At 38.1% G+C, this 15,492-nt stretch overlaps 2 long non-coding RNA genes across 2 annotated transcripts in view; one reads left to right on the top strand and one right to left on the bottom strand.

The window, feature by feature from the left end:
• LOC135289643 (uncharacterized) overlaps window positions 1-1,957 on the bottom strand; it is a 32,289-nt gene extending 30,332 nt beyond the window's left edge. The window contains exon 1 of the long non-coding RNA XR_010352393.1: window positions 1,849-1,957. This is a non-coding gene — a long non-coding RNA (uncharacterized LOC135289643). The remainder of the gene's footprint in view (window positions 1-1,848) is intronic.
• On the top strand, window positions 1,323-14,542 carry LOC135289647 (uncharacterized). The gene is made up of 3 exons (XR_010352401.1): window positions 1,323-1,591; window positions 4,230-4,327; window positions 14,313-14,542. It is a non-coding gene; the product is annotated as an uncharacterized LOC135289647 (long non-coding RNA).
• The last annotated feature ends 950 nt before the right edge of the window (window positions 14,543-15,492 follow it).

Genomic DNA, 15,492 nt, shown 5'->3' with positions numbered 1-15,492 from the left:
AAAGAGGCATTCCATCACATTTCCAAGGGGTGAGGTGAGGTGAGGTGAGGTGAGGTGAGGTGAGGTGAGGTGAGGTGAGGTGAGGTGAGGTGACTGACCAGTAGCTCTCTGGGTCCTCCTTTGTTGCCATTGAGCAATATGACACAGACTCACCAGAAGGCTGGTGTGCACAACAGTAGTATCTTTACCTTGAAAAACTCTTCTCTTTTTATAGACAGCTTCAACACATTCTACTTTATTGGTTAATTAACAAAAACATCTTTCTCACAAACAGTCCTTGAGAAGAACAGAAAAAGAGAGTAGGAAAATACCACCTGCCAGTTGTTTATAATAACAAGTTATCGTAATTTCTTTACAACTTCCTAAAAGGTCTCACAAGTCCATTGTGAGAAAACTAATCTTGTTTTCTCGCTCTCTGACCAGGCTGTCACCTCCGCACTCCTTCTTGCCCCTTTTGAAGACTGGGCTGACATTTGCTTTCTTCCGGCCCTCAGGCAGCTCTCTTGATTGCCACGACCTTTGAAAGATGATTGTGAGCAACCTCACTATGGGTATCCACCAGCATTTATGAATGGATCCCATCAGGGGCCACAGACTAGTGGATTTCAATTTTGCCTAGGTGCTCTGTAACCCAATCCTCTTGGACCGAGGTCTTTCTTCCCTTTACCCTGATCTCTTGGACCAGAGATTCCTGAGGGCTGTTCTTGCCAATGAAGACCAATGCAAAAAAGGCATTTAATAATTCTTCCCTTTCTGCACTCTGTTACCAGGGTTCTCCCTTCCATTTAGTAATGGCCCCACATTATCCTTACTTTTCCTTTTGCTACTGATGTGTTTGGGAAAATGCTCTTTGTTGTCCTTGATGTCTTTGGCCAGGTTAAATTCCAGATGGCCCCTTGCTTTCCTTGTCTCATTTCTACTTACTCTGACAACCTCTTTTTATTCATTCCAAGTCACCTACCTGTTTTCATCTCCTGTTTTTCCTGCTTATCCTTGAATAATGACAGAAGATCTTTATTCATCCACACAGGTCTCTTTCCTCCTTCACCTGATTTCTTGCTCATTGGCATGCATCTTTTTTGAGCCTGGATGAAGTGACCCTTAATAATAATCCAACTCTCTTGGATCCCTCTTCCCTGTAGGGCCTGTTGCCATGGGATTCTTCCAAGAAGATCCCTGAAAAGGATAGAGTTAGCTCACCTGAAGTCCATGGCTACAATCTCTATGTGCCATCCTGCTTCCTCCTTGCCTCTTACTGAGCTCCACAATCCCATAGTTATTTCAGCCAAGGCTGCTCCCCAACCTTCACACCTCCAATGAGCCTATGATGTTGAGCAGCAAACCATTATTTCTGGGTTCCTTGACTACCTATGACAGGAATTTGTCATCAGTGCTTTCAGGAACCTCCTGGACTATTAGTATTTTGCTGTTTTGCTTCTCCAGCAGATGTCAGGGTAGTTAAAGTCCCTAACCAGAACTGGTTCCTGTCACTTTGAGGCTGCTTCAAGCCGCCTCCAGAAGGCCTCATCCACTTCCTCCTCCTGATCAGTCACAGCAGTGTCACCATGACAACAACACAGGGCACAGCAGGGTCAGTGTGACCATTTGGGCAATCATTTGTTATAGCAATCTTTTTATAGCAATAGTAATGCAGGTAGTCTGAACCTACATATTTTGAAAGAATTTTTCTTATGTTTACCAAAGTCTCAAGATGACAGAGATGCAGGCTGAAGAGTTAGATCAATGTTTTTCCTCTCAGAATAGCAGAATTGCCCGGGTTTGAAAACAGTCACTTTTAAGCACAGTTACTCATTCAGCTTCCCTCCCAGCAAAGGTGTACTTACAAACCTCATCTAAAACACCAAGTCAGGACAGCCTGAAAATTTCATGTCTGGCACCTCTGATATGTCAGGGAGTGGGGGAGGCACTTTTGAGCAATGACTGCAAGGGCAAATCTGAAAGGGAAGGAAAAAGAAAAATAGTTTTCTGTTTGGATTTAGTTATCAAAATTTGCTTTGTAGATCTAAGATAACAAAAGTAAACACATGCTTATGTATCTAGCCAGAGCTTTAGCTAATTCACAATCAGATCTGCAGCATTTTTCATTATCAGAAATATATTTTCTTTCTAACAGTTTCTTAATGCCAGTCAGGTGGAAAAATTTTAAAGTAACAAATACCTCACCACCACACGTGCAACTATCTCAGGATGCCCCTTTTGAGAATTTGGGCTACAATATTAATGTTTCAGGTGGTTGTTATAAATTGTTTAAAGGAAATGCAAAATAATTTGGGATACAAGATTGCTGCAAACAAAATTAGGGTTAGTGTCTCAAATAATGGCTCACAGTAGATATGAGTCACAAGCTAGGCTTTGCGTAGTCTTTTTCTTCTCTGGGTAAGGAGTTGGTGTGGGGTTTTTTGCATGTTGTTAGTGTAAAATTTTATTTCTGAAATGAAAGACAAATTTTCAGTAATCTCTCAGAATGTTAAAGCCCTTTTTTCTTATTGATTCTTATTCTGCATCCTCAGTGGATTTAATATATGCTTCTTTGTTGAATTTCTTCCTGTTGTCTCTCTTAATCTTACATGCCTATGATACTATGGTATTATTTGTGAGTGCTGCTGGCCTTGGACAGCTGCAGTTTCATTACAGGCTTGTGAAAACTCTAAGAAAACGCATTAAAAAGTAATTTTCTTTACAGCTCATTTTATCACTCATTTTCTTTTTCAAAAGAAAGCCTTCATTTAGGGAGCAGTGATAATCTGAAGCAGCTATTTTACTTCCACTCTCTGTGTCAGACTGCTGAAAGGTGTGGAATTGGCAAACATTGCATGACTCAGCCTGATATCTCAATCACACTCCAGAATAACAATAGATTGACCTTAAGGAAATGGCATTACAGAGAACAAAGAAAATCACACAGAACAATAGGAAGGAAAGAAGGAGATTAAAATAATAGAAAATCCTTTGAAACAGAGAGCACCTTCCCTGCCTCCCCTTCCAGATAGGTTTTGTTTGTCCAAAGGACTGTGTAAGAGCTGCTGGTTTCCTATGGGGGACCTTCTCCATGGAAAACAAATACAGAAAGTTTTTCTTTGAAAACCACAATATTAGTGGATCTTTAAATCAATCTCTAAAAATTAATAGTTTATTAATTAATTCATTAATACAAGGGCAGATTGAATTTGAAGTCTGAATGCAGTTCAGCTCAAACCTGCTTGCTATTATAGTCAAACTGAAGTTTAGATAACTTCTCACTTGTTTTGGCAGTAGTGAGGGAAAGAACTCATACTGCTGAGCCCACAAAGACAAGACAATCTCTCAAAAAATTCTAATTTTTAAGCAAGGCCCTATAAAAGACAGATGGATTTACAGCTATTCTCCCTTCTCAGTACTCCCCAGAACAGTCTCTAGCTCCAAAAGAGCCTGTGAGACCTGCCCAGGGGATGGAGCCAATCCTACTGCTCAGATTCAGTCTTACAGGGTTTGCAAATAACATTTTACAGGGAGACTGAGAAGCTACAATATTTCTGATTAATCATTGAGTTGTGATGTCTTTGAGCATAGGGTCAAATATTGTGAACTTTGTGCACTTCCCCTCTTCCCAATCATATCCCTGAAAGAGGAAGAGTAGGGAGATGCATTGGAAGGGTTATAATAATACATGCTTTATTCTATTAATATGTATTTTATTATATTATATTTAATTTTATTATTTATTACTTATACATTTTTATTATTATGAACATAGCAATACATATTGTCCCTCTATGGTCTGATGTTTGGTTTTGATAATACCTTTTGCCTCTTTATGGCCTGAAGCTTGAGTAGAACCTCATGAGGTCTTCTGTCTCCAATGTCCCCACTCCTCTTAATTTCAACCTTTCCAAATGGCACCTGCTGGATTTGAAACCCAAAGGTATTAAAGGTATTTAATTTTAGTCTCAAGGGTATTAATGTGGATTATCACATTTACTGTTTAAAATATCTAAGGAGATTATGCATCTGGTATTGAAGACTGATCTTTCACAAGGTTTTAGGGTCTTTAAATGCAGGGTCTTAATCAGATTTTGAAGTAGATTGCTGCTTCTGTTCATGAGAACAGCACTTAAAATTCACACGTTTCAAGGGAAGGAGCATTACATGGTTATGGAGCTTTTTAAAGCTGGAAAGGACTCTTAGATACAATAACATTATAACACCATTCACAGCTTTTTACTCAGCAGGTACCACACTGAGCTCAGCATCTACTTGATTAAAACTTCACCATCTGGAAAGATCTTCCTCTAAGGAAGAGGGTGTTTCTCTCCCAGCTCTTCTAGAGGTAATCATCTGCAATTTACATAGTCCTTTTAAAATGTACACACTGGAAACTTTCTAACCAAACTGCCAGTAGGAGTTAAGAGTGACAATATGCAAGAGAGCAAATTAGTATAAATACATAAGAAAAAAATGAAAGTATCACAGCAAAAACTGTTCCAATCAGCTGTACTGTGGCAATTACAGAAAAAAAGGAAAAAACCACAACCAAATGTATTAGTCTTTCGTAATTACTGGAGACAATTAATTTAAAATTATCTTATTTCTAAAGAACAGCTAAATTTAAAGTAGGTGCAAACCTTAAGGCCTGCTTAGTCATCTCAGAAGGTAAGAAGGCTTTGCTTCTCACAAGGACTTCGCTGAGGCCTTACAAGGAAAGGAAGCATCAGTTCAGCTATACAGGCACCAGTCTATTCTTTCATAATTTTAAATCCCCAGTCTGAGTAAAGCATGACTCTGAGTGTAAAATATTCTCATTTTATGCAAGACTGTAGATGTTAATGTGATTTTTTTTTTACTTATCCTTTGTGTATCCTGTTTGCAGAGTGAGTGATAAGAATACACTCAGCTTTTGCTTTGAAACAGACGACAAGGAAAGCAGAGAGAGCTTATGTTTGTGAGCATGATAACTGACTTGCAAATTTGTAGGGATGTGGAAAATTCCAAGGGCTACTAATTACCACGTAGAATAATTCATTTAATTAATCCTAAGTTTCCTTTGTAAAACGCAAAAAGGGGATCTACCCTTCCCTTAATAGGAAGCAGCTGTTCATTAAACAAGCTCACAAAAAAGCACCTTTTAACTACTATTCCAGGAGCTGAATTAATTTCATTTTAGACTCCACCAAAGAATATAATAGGGTTTTTCCCTTAAAGCTGTATGAGTTGATACAACCCAATGTTTGTGATACAAGATACTATAAACACACACATGTTGGTAGAGGAAGCTCAGGCAGCTGCAGGAAACACAAGTGAGCAACACTCTGGGTACCAACAGCCAATATTGATGCTGGAGACAGAGGATGCCCTTTAAAGAGGGTAGATGGTAGACTGTGCTTAGCTTGTACTTAGCCTTGCAGCCTTTAGTCAGTCTTATCACTCATGTTAATATATTTCATGTTATGTGCAATCCTTACATCCAGCATAAATTTATCAGATCTTAGACTATGATCTGTGTGAGTGTGTATATTTCTTGCTTTCTCCATCAATATCCACAGCTCTGTTGATGATAATGGCAGTTTTCTGTTACAGAAGTGGTGCCAAAAATCAAACACAATTGCTGCTTTGCTTAATCCCTATTTGATCTCCTTTAGAGATAAACCAGTTATTTAATTTTCCTAATATTTCTAAGAAAACTGGTGATAATCTGATAAATTGTATGACAAATTTTGTTTCAAAAGTACAATTAGTTAACAGCAAACTTTAAAAGGTCACAGAAAATTTTATGTAGGAGCAGATTTCACTATTGAGCATAGGATAGAACAAAACTAAAACCTGTTTGCTTAAATTTATTTTAGTGGGACTCACAATGCAACTTTAAGTAAAAAATGAGGGGATAGACCTGAGTCACTTTTTAAATTGGAATTAATTGTTGCAGTTGAGCAGCATTTAACAAATCCAGAACTTAACTCTTTAAAATTCTACTTTCCATGAAGCAGAAGGCCCTTTCTCTAGGAAGCTTCCATTTCTGCTTGTCAGACATTCAGTAGATACACAGAAGACCACACATAAAACTCTTTACAGCTCAGACTTTGACTTTTGAAATGTAAGATGTGCCTGTCATTCACTGATATTTACTCTCCTCCTACTACAGATGTGCAATTTTAGCTACAAAAGAAGCTCTACTGAGAGCAGAGGAGAAACACAGATACACAAAAACATATAGGCCTATGTGATTGGTATTCCTACTGCCACAACTGAAGCCTTACAAAAATAATTAATTTCAGAAAAATTACCATGTGGACAGGCTTTCAGAAGGTAGTATTTCAGAACAGTCATTCAGAATTATTACACTAATAAATAAAGGAAAAAAACAAGTTCCAAAGTTCTAAATTTAAAACAAAAATTAAATGATCTTATGCAAATTATAACCTCAGATTTATATCTGAAAGTGTGCTTGCATGTAAAAAGATGTATGTATCTCTTTTCCAAAACCTAAAAAACAACACCTTGTGCAAAAATCTGTTAGAAGGCACTGGTAAGTACTTCACCTATTCTTTGAAGACCTTAAATCAGACATTAGATGTGGGTTGCACCTTTCTAAAAGTTTTGAATTCTTTTGGGTAATTGATTCTGAAATGCTCAAATACAGTTTCAAAACTAATTACTAAAGCATATTAACAGTGGTTGCACAACAATATAGCTTCATTATGGCCTATAAAGTATTTTTCCAAACACCCATTAGGATGCAAATCCAGTCTTTGTGTGTTTGAGCCCATTGATGTGCAGGCATTTGGGGTCATTACACCTATGGTCACTTATGGATCACTGAACTCTGTGACTGCTGCATATGCTATCGGTGAAATGTGATGTAAACACTAGATTTTGTGACAACACATAAACGCAAGAAATTTGCATTAGAGAAAATAAAAATTTATCAGGAAGTTAAAATGTTTCCGTGAAAAAGTATGGACTGGAAGAAGACTGGTATTAGAAAATAGAAATTCAGCTGAACACCTTAAGAGAGTTTCTATAACTTGTGGTCTCGAAAGAGATCTATCTTTTGATTTGGAAATTATTTGAAAACACGTCTGTTAAAAGCAAAGCTGTCAATAGCAGCTAGACATAATGGAGGGGGAGAGGAGGCATTAAGGAAATGCTCCATTGCTTATAGTGATTGTTTAAAGAGACTAACAGGTTAACTTAGCCAAATAAATTCAGTCTCCTTCTCACTTCAACATCATCTTCTTCCTGAGGCAGGCACCCCTGCACCCTTTTCCTCACAGTGAGAATTAAATGCAGCTCCCAAGTTGGCGTGCAGGTTACTAATACGATTCTTAGCATAGTATGCCCTTGCCCCACAATGGATACATGGTGGAAAGCAGTGCTAGTGCTAGCAGTGCTAACTAGTACTAATTGTACTGATTTACAGTGACTCATTGTGGTAAGTAAGCCTCCTAAGTAAGTCTTCCCTCCCACATTTACTTTTCACTTATCAATGATTAAGCAAATAGAAATATATATCTGGGAGTGAGACCATAGCTACCATTATGTCAATAATTTCACCAGAGTGCAGTAGGAGTAGGAGTAGCTATAGTGATTGTACCAAAAAATTTACTGATAGTACAGTAAATAACAGCATGGAATGGACAAGGAATTCATTTAGATATTAGACAAGTTAAATTTATATGAAAATTAGTGGTACTAAAATCACCAGATATTGTCTCCTTACAGCTTCTACCTGATCTTGGAAGGGGGTGATCAATCTGAGTACAGTGCAAACTTGAAATTACATGGACATTCATTCAAGATGTCCAAATTATTTCTTTAGTAGCACAATATTCCCTGGTCGACATGTAAGTAGATAACGAGGCAGTAGAGGGGATCAAGAGAAAGAATTACTGGATAGCCTAAGTGGGAGGGACAAAAAGGGTAGAAAATACACCTAATAAGGAAGAACCATAACTGACGAACAAAAATTTAATGTAAGGAACAAGAAAAAATAAAATGCCTCAGAAGGGGAGCTATCTTAACTAGATTTATGTTCAAAACCATGGACATTATAATAATTAATAAAACATTAGGTAACATGGACGATTTTTGTTCACTTTGATTTTTGGACTGGATGTTGACTTTCAATGCAGCACTGGATAAGAATCATAGGAAGCAAAGTCAGATTAGATATTGTTGGTGGAGAGAGAGCAAAGGAAATAATTTGGGACACAGTTATATAAATGGCTCATCAGGTAGCAATTTATAAAGAAACATGATTAAGTTTGGAGGCAACAGGATCTTTGTCATACTCCTTGTTGAACTTGCTGAAAACAAACACCATGTATATTAACTTTTGAGATTTAGGGAAACATCCAAATTTTTTTAGAAACCAGAAACCTACACATTTTTTGAGATTTCCTGGTGGACATTGTTAGAATTATATCTGATTTCAGCTTCCACTCAGGAAGTGACTCATCTACCTAACTGATGCTATCAACTCTCTGAGGGGGCTTTTGCTTCCTCTCCATAAAGTAGAGGCCTTCATATCTGCTTCATATTTGCTGCTGATGCTCACTCAGCACCATATTGCTCTGTGATGGCTGATGAACTGCTTGCATTTATTTAACTTAGTGCATCCACTTCTTTGCATTGTTGTGAATTGAGATCAACACCTTTGAAGAACCTGCAATGGTTCTTCAACCAACCAAGAAGTGTGTGCAGACACAGATGGTTGCCTAGAATGTGCCAGAATAATTTCATGTTGACATTCCATTTCAGAAACATTACTTTGTTTCATGTGCTTACTTAAACATTTCTGCTAGTCTCAGCCTCTAAACAGGTACCTGCATAAGATTAAACAAGAATTATAGCATCATCAAGTATGTTTTAAATTGCTCTTCACTTGCTCCTCAGTGACCACTAGAAGCCATTTTTTGTGAGGGACAAACAATGTTTCTTCAGACCACAATTCATTGAGGTCTTGAAAGAAGCACATGATGGGGTCCCTTTTTTGTCCAACATCCACCTGTGAAATTCTTAACCATTAGTAGGCCATTATTGCAAAACTGAGCACTTATTTTCATATCCTGGTCTTAGTTGCACCAATTATTCAGCTGACATGACAACAAGAGATGAGCACATAATCATGTCTGTAGGTGATGCTTCTGGCCTACTGCAACATTCAAAGAAACTCTGTTTCTTCTTTGCTCTTCTGCTGACAAGGTCAAATCCAAATGTAGGTACAAAATTTTGTGTAGGACTTTCTTTTGCCGTGGAATTTGCTTAGACAGACACCAACTCAGGGAGTTTCAGAAAGTGGCTATTAAGAAGGTTTCCCAGTCACATATGAACCATCCATTGTTCATGTCAAAGTGATGTCTTGTGGTGACTGGTCATTCTGTGAACATGAGTCATCATCCCACACAAAAAGAGCAAGAAGCACAATTTGATTTTCAAATGGAGACTTCCTGATCAAACACAAATTTCCCTAGGCTTCTGTGAAACCTAGATATCTCTCTCCACAGAAATTTGTTCTTATTCTTGACATTACTAGGTTATATAAATTCAACTTTTGCTGTGAATCCTGAAACTCAGCAGAGCTATATATTCATTCTCTACATAGATGACTGTAACTTCTTAGTTTTTTGTCAACTTGGTGGACTTTTATTGCCATTCCTGCTTTTTTGGTCATCCCCGTTCTAGGTGTTAATTTCTATTTCAGGCTTAAAATAATCATACCCTGCTTTGTGAAATGCACATAATATTGGGAGAATACCCCAAAGGTTATATCTTAGAATAGGGTTTTTCATCGTACTCTCTGGATATCTTTGACATCTGTGGATTATTTCATAAGAGGCCTTTAAAAGGAAAGAAAACAAAATTCCTGTGTGCTGTAGCAGGTAGGCAAATACTTCTTGGAGGAACACATTTTTATTAATCCACACCCCTAATACAAATATATAGGAGTTCACAAATCAAAAGAATTTGGAAAAAAATCATAAGAAAAGCTGCTAAAATATGGCTACTACTTGGATCCTATCAGTAGGTTTTCTGTGTCAGTTAAAAGGCTCAGAGCTAAAATCAGTGTGCTCTCACAAAACAGCCTTGTCAGCTGATGTAGCTGGTATCATGGCCCATATATGTATAAAATACAAAATATCACACAAGTGCTTTGTAACTTCTGAAGACCTGTTTTACAATGTGTTTCAAGGTGCATGTGTCATCACTGTTTACCATATTTATATGATCAGTTATTGCCAACAAGGCTTCCTGCATTCTTGAACTATTGTTTGACACACCATTCAATGTTTAATATTCATTTAATAGTCTACCATTTAAGATTCACCATAAGTCTTTGGCAGATGTATGTAATGGTGAAAATGTCTTCACAATAGGGTAGGGAGCACTGAGTGTAATAATTTTTTGGTAAATGAATGGGAAGGGAAAAGAGAAATATAGATGATGCCACATGTAACTTGAGCCACACGTAACTTCAAAGTAGAAAAATTCCTCTAAGTGTGGCATTGTTGTGTAGTCACATACTTATTTTACACATTGTTTTAGCAGCAATCAAACTGAGAAGCATTTTCTGAGCTATCATATTTTTAACTCAATCTTGAAAAACTGCTTTCAGGAACAAAATCTGTATTTAGGCATTGGAGGGATGAGAATAAAAAGGAATATTTTTCTTTAAGTCTAGCTCTTATCTTGACTGAAATAAACATTTCTTTCCTCAGAATACTTCAAAATCTAAATCTTAAGACATGCATAATCTGTAGCAAACAGTAAAGCTAGCCAAGAACCCAGTAGCTCAAAAAAAAAAAGTGTCAGGAATAAAAGAAGAGGCAAAAAGGTCAAGATAAGAGAAGACTATGCTGTTCTGTGGATAGGATCCAGTCCCTCTGACACCCACATGGAAATATTTCCCACAAAGTAGAAAAGTTTCAGCTATGGTTTCCCAGTGGCAGAGCTCATTTTGGTGTCTCACTAGCTGTTGGAGCCAAGACAGGACAATGGAACCTGCAAGGCCCAGGCATGGGTCAAACAGTCAGAGAAATAAAGCACGTGGGAAAGGAAGCAGGAGTCAAAGGAAGCAGGAACAGACAGGGGGGCTCTGTTTACTCTTCCAAGTGATTCAAAAGACTCAGCACATGACACTAAGAATATTATTCTATTTTTTAAGGGAATATTTGTTTAGGTGAAGATTAAACTAAGAAATTTCTGATTCTATGGGAACAAGGTCCCATGATGTATTATTACTCACTGTGCAGGACTATTTGAAACAATACTGGAGGTCTGAAAATGTGACAGGAAGGACAGTTACATAAAACATTTTTAATGCAATTTAAAATTCCATGCAGTCATGTGCTTACAATCCCTTATTCAAAAAATTTTTGTTCAGTAGCTCTAAATACTTTGTTTTCTGGTATTAAGATTCTCCTGTTGATTTTTCAAAGCTGAAAGAGTTTAAAGGGACATTTGTGAGCTCGACTGAGCTCCTTCTGAAAGCACTCAGAAAGAAGCACCTCAGGGTTTTTCAATGCTTCCCACACAGCTTCTCTTTTTACAGAGAGGAAACCTACTTCTGTTAAGTGCAGCAACCACTGGCATTTGATGAGGATCAAGAGAAAAAAATTAGTTCTTTCCCATGGATTTTTACAATCCTGATAGAAAAGGCCATCTTTTTTGTGGCTTATATTATGAATATATATTTTTAGAATAGCTACTTTCTGCCTTCATCTGACCCCCTGTGCTGATCAGACACAGAAGTCTGTTCAAATTTCCACTGTCTTTCTGGGCTGAGAGCATCAGAGAAACTCATCTGTGTCTTGTCTTGATTTCAGTCAGCAAACAAATAAATTTACATCAAGAGAGGACACTTTTTGTTTACTTCATTTGGAGCATGCTGGTAAGTGAATGCTTGTTAAAATTTATCTGCTACAATGTATGGCAACAGTGTGAAATTATAAAAAGAATGTCCTTTAGGATAACTTCAGACTTGTTAGTGGTAATTTGCAGGTTACTCTTTTTTATTATTATTATTATTAAGAAAAGGAGGCAGGACAGGGAATGAGTCACAAAGGGAGAAAAAGAAGACTGAGACAAATTTTCAAAAGCAATTCTTCATGCTAAAGGCTCACCTTGTGATCACTGATTACTGACTTTCAGGTCCTGAACTGGGAGAATCCCCAAATTGCTAGCTCCTGCTTTTCTGGATACAACACCTCACTTTATCTGCGTTACCAAAGTCAAATTACAAGGGAGAAGATCCCAAGGGAAACTCTAAATCTCTGGTCCTCCCGAGGTGTTTCAGGGTGTCAGCAGACTGTTTGCCCTTGCAGCAGTCAGTGAGGAGAGCTGACAGGAGTGTGCAGGTCAAGAGGCTGATGAGTTTAGGCATGTTGAGAGTTGTAGAGAATCTCTCTGAACCCCCTTTCATCCCACAGCCACAAAATTCTGGCTAAACACCCATCCCCTGAACTCCCACAGCTTTCTGGTGGGTTTGATGCTTCTGAACCTGGCATCAGTTCTTTTTATAATATAACTAAAATACCTCAGAAAAGATACTAGTGTTAGGATGGCGTACAGAAAGGAGAGACTCCTGTGCTGCCTACCCTGCCTGAGAGAACATCTGCACTAAGCAGGGAGCTGGGAACCCTATTGGAGACCCCATCCAAGCAGTGAAATTCTAGCTGCTAACCACTAGCAGTGAGCTGGGAAATAACAGTTAAATTCCTCAATATTAGCTGTGATTTCATATACAAATTATTTATACTGGTCTTTCTAGGATGAAGTACCTACACAATTTTGGCTGGTAACACCTGAGAGAAACATTCTGCTTGTGGACACTTGTGATCCATGTCACATAATTTTTTTGTCCTTTTCTTTCATTACTAAAAGCAGTTACCAAAAGAATGTGCAGTTCATCTGCACACACTGTTTACATCTGAAGTAGTAATCCTCAGCTTTTAACCAAGATTCATGAAGATCATAATCCTGTTTTATTAACACAGATCCCTGGAGTTCAGACTCTCACTCTGTTATTGCTATTGCAAAAGCCAGTGAGATCAGATGAGACTCCTACAGCAAGTGGAGAACAAGCAGTAGGAGCTGCTAATCTGTTAGAAATCAAACACTGCACCTTGTTATACAGGATTATGGAGCTGTGGTGGTTTATGATGTATGTGCTACACTGCTGAACTTCTGAGGCAGTGAGCCCAGTTTATCATTTCATTGAGCTTTGTCTTGTATTTAGGAATGCTGCTCTCTGGGCTGCTTTAAGCTCATGTGTAGCTGTGGCTGCCTGGGATGCCAGAGCATCAGGTTTTCTGCAGGGTTTGTCCATTTTAAGGATGCTGCTCCTGTGTTAACCTTGAATGCTCAGCAAGACTGTGCTGTCCAGGCTTTAAGACTTAGCCTTGCTGAGCTGTTCATACCTCACAGCTATACCTGTGAAAATATTTGAGTCCATGATTTTTGGACCGCACACTGCAGTTCTTCACACCACACAAACAGGAGTTACTGTGGGACTTAGTTTGCTAAGTGTCCTCTCTGTATTCGTGTGGGAAAGTGGTCTCAGTCCAGTCAACTTACTTTCTGTGTCTGCCTCATTGCTGTCTGTTCCTGCCAGTGTGCAGGTCTTGGATTTGTTGGTGCAGCGCTCTGAGCTGTCACTGAATGCCTTAAAGAGCTTTTAGGGTGACATTTTTACTGCCTTTGATGAGATTTTAGATCCAGAAACAGGAGGTTCTTTGCTGTGCAAAACACTCTCTCTTAGTCCCTTCTCATGGAGATTTTACCCTTTTATTTTCCTCACTTTTTTTATGATGTGCTCTGAAAAGAAATTGCTACTTTGTAGTATTTCGTAATAAACTACTGAAGAACAAATGCAAGCAAAAGTGGATTGCACCTTTGATACTGCAAAGGCAGAAAAACTGCAAATTAAAATTCTGTAGTATTATATAACAGCTTGGCAAGCCAGACTTGTTTATTAATTATTTTAAAGATTAAACTGTTTAAAAGAAAAATTTTTAAACTGTGAAGAATGAGGAACACACATTTTTCAGTGTAAATTATTAGTTCCCACAACAACATTAAACAGTGTGGTTCTTTCACTTCCCAGGATGTTTTATTTTATGAAGTCCATACTATTAGTGGCAGATATATTACAGAAAATTTCTTTTCTTCCTGTACATGCTCGTTGCCTGGTGGTTCTTCTTCAGGGATGCTCTCTGAGTGTTTTATCTGCTGTCTCTGTCTGCACATGCACTGTTGTTAATCACACTCTCTAGTCACTGGCATTTTTATTTTGCTGGAATACACTTTTCCCACTACAGGAGTAGCTGCTGCTGCTGGCACCCTGTGACCTGCACAACCAGTGTTTGACCCCATAGCCTGAGATGACTTCATAATTTGAGATCATAGGAAAAGGATTCTTCAGGAATGTCACACTAGCTCTGAGCCTGAGGATTTTCACCAAGATCCCCAGTAAAATACCGGTAATGTAAAGTTGCAGGAGAGGAAATCTGCAGCTGAATTCACAGAGATGACTTAGAAAATTAATTAAATGAACTAAATGAACCTGAGTGCAAAAATATACTTCTCAGTCATCTTTTTTTTTTCTGTAGCAATGTCAACTATGTTTTTGATAAATAAAAAAATGCATACTGCAAAAGAATTGAGTCTTGCAAAACAGTAAGCAACCTTAAATCTTTCATCTGTCATTTCTAAAGTTCTGAGATAGGCTGTTAAAGCTTCTAGAAATATAAATGCTGAATCTCTGTAAAGTGTGGGAAATAACTATTCATGGAGACAGAACATTGATTCAGGCAATATTAATACCATCTTCAAAAAAAGCAAGGTCAAAAGGCTTAGCAATTTTTTTTCCTTACATCTAAGCAGGCAAGGGCATGATTCAGCATGGATGTCTCATCTCAAACAAAACCTATTGTATTTCATGTTGAAACATAGCAAAAATTAATGTGTCAGTTCTTAATTATATTTTTACTTGCTTCTGGCATTTTGGTTTGGTTGGTTTGGATTTTTTTTTCATTTCTAGGATTTAATTCCATCTCTAGTACAGGAAAGCACAACCTATGTGAGGTCTTCACTTCCCCAAGATCCTCTGGGACAGAGAGAAGAAATATAAAGTGCTATATCAGAGAGTTTCAGACCACCCCTTTTCACACAAGTACATATAATGGTAATACACAAGAAACATCAGAGTGGTTCAGCTGGCAAAACCAGCTAAACAGTCTCCAGGCTTTTACTATGGGCTGTCTGCAGGAGGACCCAAGTCCAAAATAAAATTAAGCCAATAGGACTTTTTCTTCAGCAAGTATTACAGCAGGCGTTAGGGGATCTTCTTGACCTTCTTTTCTTAGCAGAGGCCCAGTTTAGGGGCAATCCTGCATTTTCTCTTTGAGGCAGGGACAGGACCACTACAGGTCAAAGTGGTTTCCCTCCAGTACCATCTGTCTGCAGCTCTCAGTGCTACACAAGGGTGGAAATGAGCCT

This window comes from Passer domesticus, chromosome 1 (assembly GCF_036417665.1).
Source record: "Passer domesticus isolate bPasDom1 chromosome 1, bPasDom1.hap1, whole genome shotgun sequence".
NCBI classification, from domain to species: Eukaryota; Metazoa; Chordata; class Aves; order Passeriformes; family Passeridae; genus Passer; species Passer domesticus.
The sequence above is the reverse complement of the archived record's forward strand: the minus strand, read 5'-3'. Positions and strand labels throughout refer to the sequence as shown.